We start from the raw sequence: 8,392 nt of genomic DNA, 5'->3' as shown, positions 1-8,392 counted from the left end.
ACTAGCTATCCTGTATTAGGAAGAAACATTTTCCTGTTTTGCTTTACTTCATTTCCAGGTAGAGAGAAAGGAGTTGATTTAGTCCAGTACAACATTTGGATGCTCTTCCTAACCTTAAATTTGTGTTAAATAATAGCTGTATGAATATTCTGTTGCAGCTGACCTTTTGGGATTGCTTTTCCCTAGTGAATATTTTTTCTAATTTTCTTTATGTGCATTTTACACTGGGTTGCAGAAGGGATGGGAATTTAATTGTTCTATTTGTATTTTATCCATTCACTTTCATAGCTAGGGCAAAGGGGTGTATTTTGAATAACTCTAGGAAGTAATTTATAACTATTGATATTGATGAAATACAACTGTAGCATATACATCTTTGTGTGAATATGCCTGTAGGAAGGATCAATGCGTCCACGTGGGAGGGTTGGTATGAATGTGTCTCTCCTCCTCTTTAGCTTTCTTTTGCTATATTAAAAATCCTGCTTTGGGGTTTCCTGCCCTTTTCTGCATTTTAAGCATAGCCGATGGAGGTGGGAGGGGGGGCAGAAAAATTACCGAGCTTAGAACTAACTCCACAGTTGTGGGGTCTGAGACAGACTGTTGCCCTATGGTATATAGAACAAATAGCAATATCGTGGGAAAATAGTTGGCAATATAGCAAAGGTAGAGTGTGGATCTGTTTGGGTATGGGTTTAAAGGTTGGATAGAGGCATACAGGCTTTGTTTTCGAAGTGTTTCACTGTTAGAAATAACCTTACAGAAGGCCAGACAGCAATGTCCTTTGGTTGACATTCTGGGTTAGAAACTTTAAGAGACATTTTTCTCTGTGAATGAGATTGGAGTGGTTTTATTGTGGTTGTTGGCAGGAGACCAATAATACAATACAGTTAAATGAAGACTAACTTGTTTTAGGTCTTCCCAGCACAGTTTTGGAAACCAGTGGTCTAAGAAATGGATGCTGGGTGATAAAGCATGTCCCAAACTCTTCCCACCTCCAGCACTCACTGAATAACTTATTAAATAAAAAAATTAATAGGCATAAGCTTGTGTTAAGGAAGAGCAGTTCCTAAGAATGTGTGGTACCCAAAGTCACATTTTGTTTTGAGTGTGCGTATTTCCATGATCAGATGGAATATACTCAGTGACTTTATTCACTAGCTTGGGTTTCACATGCCCATTTTGAGGTGATGTTCCCCTGGGGGAGCCACTGTGATTTAGCCATATTTAAAATAGAATATGCTACTGCAAATATTTGGCATTTCTGTTAAGGATGAGTGAGACCATGGATTGGATACCACATTGTCTCAATGCTTCCAGGGGAGGATTTTCTTTTCCGTATCCCATACTGAAGTGTTAACAGTGAGTTCACTATCTGCCAGAGCATTTGAACAGATTCAGAACACAACTTAACGCGGGATGAGTAAAGACAGAACACATCCATTCTCATCTTAAGGCCAGGTCTTTGTTGTGGGTGGACCTCCCTGAACAGAGGAAAGGGCAGGAGTCAGGCTCCTCAAATGGAGTGCTGAATTTGGTGGTATCAATGAAGTGCTTGGGGGAAGTCAGAGGAGGGAAAATTGAATATGGACTTGGGATAGATCAAATCGGTCTGGGAGAGGAAAAGGCCCCAATTGGACTTAATGCAGTAAATGTCAGGGAAAAGGAAGGGAGAAAATTTATTTTGCTTCAGCAACAAGATAAAGATGTTCAAATAAAGAGATCAGGAGGTCCAAGGAGGGCAGTCAGCGCTGGGAGGAAATGGGATCAAAGTCAAAGGAGGTTAGACCTAATGTCTTGGGTATTGGGTCCCCCTGCAGGTGTCTAAACAGGATCCTTGTGTGCTGAACATGGCATTTTATAAATAAAATACTAACTTACTGCAAGATACTTTGATTAGATAGATCTTCATCAAGGTAATTATTTCTGCTATATGGTGGTTTTTGTTTCAATATACATGTTAAAAACATAAGAAGAAAACTTAATGTGTGACATTTTGATTGTTGTCCAAGTAAAATCAAGGAGAAAATGTTTCCTAAGTCCCAAGATTTCCTTTTCCTCAGTGTCTCTTATCTATACTCTCTTCCTTTGTAGCCAGGTCACCTTCTTAATCCCTCACTGTTTCCTTTCCTGTAACATCCTTCTCCTTGGAAAGGGATGAAACATCTGTCACAGAAACATGAATGTGTTATTCAATGCAATCCCAATCAAAATTGCACCAGCATTCTTCTCGAAACTAGAACAAGCAATTCTAAAATTCATATGGAACCACAAAAGGCCCCGAATAGCCAAAGTAATTTTGAAGAAGACCAAAGCAGGAGGCATCACAGACTTTAGCCTCTACTACAAAGCTGTCATCATCAAGACAGCATGGTATTGGCACAAAAACAGACACATAGACCAATGGAATAGAATAGAAACCCCAGAACTAGACCCACAAATGTATGGCCAACTCATCTTTGACAAAGCAGGAAAGAACATCCAATGGAAAAAAGACAGTCTCTTTAACAAATGGTGCTGGGAGAACTGGACAGCAACATGCAGAAGGTTGAAACTAGACCACTTTCTCACACCATTCACAAAAATAAACTCAAAATGGATAAAGGACCTGAATGTGAGACAGGAAACCATCAAAACCCTAGAGGAGAAAGCAGGAAAAGACCTCTCTGACCTCAGCCGTAGCAATCTCTTACTCGACACATCCCCAAAGGCAAGGGAATTAAAAGCAAAAATGAATTACTGGGACCTTAGGAAGATAAAAAGCTTCTGCACAGCAAAGGAAACAACCAACAAAACTAAAAGGCAACCAACGGAATGGGAAAAGATATTTGCAAATGACATATCGGACAAAGGGCTAGTATCCAAAATCTATAAAGAGCTCACCAAACTCCACACCCGAAAAACAAATAACCCAGTGAAGAAATGGGCAGAAAACATGAATAGACACTTCTCTAAAGAAGACATCCAGATGGCCAACAGGCACATGAAAAGATGCTCAACGTCACTTCTCATCAGGGAAATACAAATCAAAACCACACTCAGATATCACCTCACGCCAGTCAGAGTGGCCAAAATGAACAAATCAGGAGACTATAGATGCTGGAGAGGATGTGGAGAAATGGGAACCCTCTTGTACTGTTGGTGGGAATGGAAATTGGTGCAGCCACTCTGGAAAGCAGTGTGGAGGTTCCTCAGAAAATTAAAAATAGACCTACCCTATGACCCAGCAATAGCACTGCTAGGAATTTACCCAAGGGATACAGGAGTACTAATGCATAGGGGCACTTGTACCCCAATGTTTATAGCAGCACTCTCAACAATAGCCAAATTATGGAAAGAGCCTAAATGTCCATCAACTGATGAATGGATAAAGAAATTGTGGTTTATATACACAATGGAGTACTACATGGCAATGAGAAAGAATGAAATATGGCCCTTTGTAGCAACGTGGGTGGAACTGGAGAGTGTGATGCTAAGTGAAATAAGCCATACAGAGAAAGACAGATCCCATATGGTTTCACTCTTATGTGGATCCTGAGAAACTTAACAGAAACCCATGGGGGAGGGGAAGGAAAAAAAAAAGAGGTTAGAGTGGGAGAGAACCAAAGCATAAGAGACTGTTAAAAACTGAGAACAAACTGAGGGTTGATGGGGGGTGGGAGGGAGGGGAGGGTGGGTGATGGGTATTGAGGAGGGCACCTTTTGGGATGAGCACTGGGTGTTGTATGGAAACCAATGTGACAATAAATTTCGTATGTTGAAAAAAAAAGAAAGAAACATGAATGTGTTTAACCAAGGACCTGTTACCCCAGAAGCTTGATCTCTCATGGAAGAATAACAAGCCTTGTTACATGTCAAGGAATGTCACTCACTGGGAATGTGGGGAGCTAGAGATGTAAGTGGGTCAGGGCCCTTTTCCAGAAACTAGGAATCATCCCAAGTGTGTGGCCTTCCCACCTGTACTCCCTACTTTTACTCATGCCAGTGTCAGTGTGCTATTATAAATGAATTTGTCCTCCTTTGTTTTTTTCTTCCAAGGCTGAGACTTTAGATTTGTAGGTGGAATATATTTCCTACCAAGGCTATAAGAATCAGAAACTTCTTTGGGGCTCTTTCACTGGAAACTGCTTCTGTTCACAGACCAGGCTCAGACATGAGATAGTTGGGCCCTTTTAGGTACAACAGGCCTGTGATGAGCAACTTTCAATGACCTGTCCACTGGACACACAATCGTGAACAGATTAATGAAAACACTTAAGGAACTACACTAGCAGCTGATGAATAAGACATGGTTCATGCCCTAAGTGTTTAGTAATGCAGATCTTAGACACAGAAACCAACAGCTTAATGCAGAAATCCTCTCTTGGCATCCCTGATGCTGGTTACTGATTTTGCTTGAGTCCCTTCCCACAACCCTCTCTTTGGCTGTTCAGTCTTTTGTAGAACAGCTCCAGCCCTGACAAATACCCGTCTGAGATACTGAGCTAAAAGCTGATTCCTTATAACTTCCTCCCATGTTGGAAATAAATCCTGTTCCACCATTTGAGTTTCTCAGAGCCAAAGGAGAATCTGGAGGTCTCATTACTGGCTCCCAAAAGATCTGCAATCACAGGATCTCTGGGTTAGGGCTGGGCAGGATTCCAGGACAGGTGCTGCAGGAATCCCATGTAACAGTTGGTTCCTCTGCACCTGTCCCAGTTGCAGTGTAACTCAGGGTTCTTAGAAGGAGAGGGTCACCTAAGAAGAGAGGAGTAGAAGGGCATGGCTCTGGTATTTCTTAGTGATGATTGTAAACTGGCCAGGGTTGGTTGGGGAGATGCAGCAACTCCTCAGGAAGATGACACTTTATAGTAAGTCTTGATGGCCAAGAATGGAAAAAAAATGTCTCAAGTGGCTGAGGGCTCAATCTAATAGGCCAATTCTGGGCATACATCAGGACCTTAACTCTGACCTTGTATTCAACATTGAATCTCTGGACCTCCTCTGCTCTTTGTGTCAGGTCATAGATATTTAGAAGAGATGGGGTTTGATAAAAGAAGGATAATATTAATTCTTTTTGACCATACCCCCAGGCTTTTGACCTCTCAAATACCAAAGGTTATTATTACACATGAACAACTAGTCCAAGTCAGGTGTCATCTTTGAGAGCTGGATTTGTGTCCTAGGTTGATGCCCATGCCAAGGGACTAGCTCTTAATTCTTCCCTCTTTAATTATCTTATTTGTCAACACAGGCCAAAGTCTCATGTGTGTCAAAGTTAGTGCTTTCCAGTTTCCCCTCTTCTAGGTGATGCAATTGGCACTCCTAGTTTTGATACCTCTTTTGATGCCAAGAGGACAAAAGGGTTTTGAGAAATTTGCATGTTTCCTAGACCAACCCTGCTGAGTGAAAGGTCCCCACTGATGGTCCATCTCACTCCTAACATAGTTGGCACTTCTGGGAAACTAGTCTCCAGTGTTGATTTCAAGTCCATATCCTGGCAAGTATCCACAGAAAAATAGTGGTATCCACTAAATAGTTGGGCTTTTTTGAGATCACACACCCAGGGCTGAATCATGATTATCCCTTTCCCCAGGTACTCCTTATTGTTGGGAGGACTTGGTCTGATCTAACATGAGCCTCCTAGGATAGCCTTATCCTGAGAGCTAGCTGAGAAGGGATCTTCCATGAGTGACTTCTCTGGGAATGATGCTGTCTCCCCTCCATTCTGTTTAACTCTTGTGCGGAAGTCTACTTCCCTGTCTTCAGTCACACCAGCTCTTGAGTTTGGGGAAAAAGCATTGTGATTCATTCATTCACTACCATTTGGTTGCCTATCTCAGAGGAAATTCCCTATTATGTAAAGAGAAGCCTAGAATCTGACTTCATCCTAAAGAGGTCCTTTGACTCTTAGGACATGGGCTGGCATGTCTTCCTCCTGTGAAGAGCCCTTGCAACTGCTGGAGAATTTGCTTTCCTCTTCTGTTTGTTTTCTGCCTTCTCTTCATTGCTCCTCTCTTCTCTCAATCCAGATGCAAGCCTGTGATTTGGAAAAATCTGGGGATTTTATTTCAGCAAGCTGTCTGCAATACATTTACCACAATGTGCACAGAATATCACCAAAGTCATGTTGAATACTCGTGGTTCTAGAATCTGCCCTTTGAAAAGTACTCCATAGAGATATTTGGCTAGGCCTTAACTCTGGTTGGACTGCAGCCCCATCAGGGAGCAGGGAGTCTGAGCACAGGATGGGTACCTCTGGTATCTTCCTCTCAGGAGACTGTGTCTATCCCAGGCAATGAACCATATAAAGCTGTGTAAATGTTCATTTTCTGTCCTTCTCTCCATAGCCCCTGTGACCTTCAACATTTCTCCTTGGAGGCTGTCACAGTCCAGCTTAGACTTCTCCCTAGAAATTCTGAAGTTGCCCTTTTGACTGCTCCTCTCTTTCCTTCCCCTTGATATAATCCTTGTGTTTCTGCTTCTCTCCTCTTACTTCCTTTGCTTAGTTCCTTTTCTTTCTGCTGTTCTTAATGCACTAATATCCTCTGTTCTCAGTGGTTGGGAATGAATATCTTCTCTTCTGTTTTCTTGTGCTACTAATAGACTTAGTAGGAATCCCTTAGAACTTGGATGAGGGACATATCTTCATTGTACCTTATAACTCATTCTGCAGTCACTCTCTTGAGGCAAACTGACCAAATTCATTCTTTCTTTCTTTCTTTCTTTCTTTCTTTCTTTCTTTCTTTCTTTCTTTCTTTCTTTCTTTCCCTCCCTTCCTTCCTTCCTTCCTTCCTTCCTTCCTTCCTTCCTTCCTTCCCTTCTGTCAGTTGAACCACTGTTCCAGGTCTCTAATCCTAGATACTTTTGCAATTGAAAGTCACCAATCAGGGGTGCCTGGGTAGCTCAGTCAGTTGGCCGTCTGACTTCAGCTCAGGTCATGATCTTGCAGTTCATTAGTTTGAGCCCCGCGTCAGGCACTGTGCTGACAGCTCAGAGCCTGGAGCCTGCTTCAGATTCTGTGTCTCCCTCTCTCTCCTCTTTCCCCGCTCACATACTCTCTCTCTCTCTCAAAAAAAAATTAAAATCACTAATCACTAGGTGGAAGTTCAAGGAGGTAGACAACTGGGAGAAGGAACTAGTTCTCTCTAGCTGGTATTAATGGTAAAGTACTGAAATTACACAAAGACAGCCTGTAAAGACAGCCTTAGCAACCCTCCAAGGAAAGTATATAGAGAAGTTGTTCAGCAATTCTTAGAGCTCCTTGAGCTGTTGTTTTTAAATTTCTCCCCTTTTAAGGTTGGCTTTAATATTACCAGCAAGTTACTTTACCTTTACCAACACAAAGATTTGGCATTGATCTTGCAAGAAAGGAAGCAGGTAGATGTGAGGGAGCCCTTACTGCTGTTACGTGTTCTGCTGACAATTCAGATGTTGGAAGAATTTCAGCCCTGATTCTAAGATATAAGGACCTATTCTTGTCATCTTTTGGGAGTGCCCAGATTTATTGTACATTACTTCTTTGTTAGAGGCCAACTGTGTGATCTAGTCTTGATCTCTTTTTATAAAATAGATTGTATCTGAGACTGAATTCTAACTCAGATTATATCTGTGTTGCGGCCTCATGTCTGAGACCAAAGGACATCACTCCAGATACCAAAATTAAGGGCTTCTTCTGTTGATAACCACATTCTATTTGTTCTCTTGTTGGAGGCAAGAGGAATGATCCAAATCCATTTATTAAATGTCTCCTTTTCAGACTTAAATGCATGTATTCATATGAATTGTAAAGGATGGGTTTCCAGTGTTCCAGAATTAATGAACTGGGGGAGAGAATCCCCTGGAACCAGAACCAGAATGAGTAGCTCTCATCAATGAGTGGATTCCTGGGTGCTTAGGACATGGGGGACATCTCTAGTACAGTTTCCTACCACTAGAATCTACTCTTCTTGCTGTCAACAATAGCAGCTGTCTCGTCTCTCTGTACTGGAGATGGAGGTGGTGCCTATGGTCTAGGTAAAGGAGGGCATACTACAGGATCTGGACTCCACAACATTTTTCATTTCTTTTGAGTTAGAAATAATTGTGTCTTGGATATGGAATCATTTTAATTTTGGTATGTTTGGTCTGACTATTTGATGTAGGGGAGGTTATTGTTTTGTGGCAGGGGGTGGGTAAGAGACTAGAAAGTCAAGTCTTCATTCTTTGACAGAGTCTCCTCTACTTTATGAGCTACCCTGGGGAGGCTCATACAAAGAGGACCAACACTCACCGCGTCATTCCACGGCACTGGCCCTCTGACCTCCTGGTAAAGGTCTTGATCTTGATACATCCTTCTTTCTGGTCCATTTGATCTATCACTTAATGGAGTGAATTACAGAGAAGGCAAAGTCCTCACCTGACTAGGAACTAAGAG

This window comes from Panthera uncia, chromosome D4 (genome assembly GCF_023721935.1).
Source record: "Panthera uncia isolate 11264 chromosome D4, Puncia_PCG_1.0, whole genome shotgun sequence".
Taxonomy (NCBI): Eukaryota; Metazoa; Chordata; class Mammalia; order Carnivora; family Felidae; genus Panthera; species Panthera uncia.
This window is presented reverse-complemented; position numbering follows the sequence as displayed.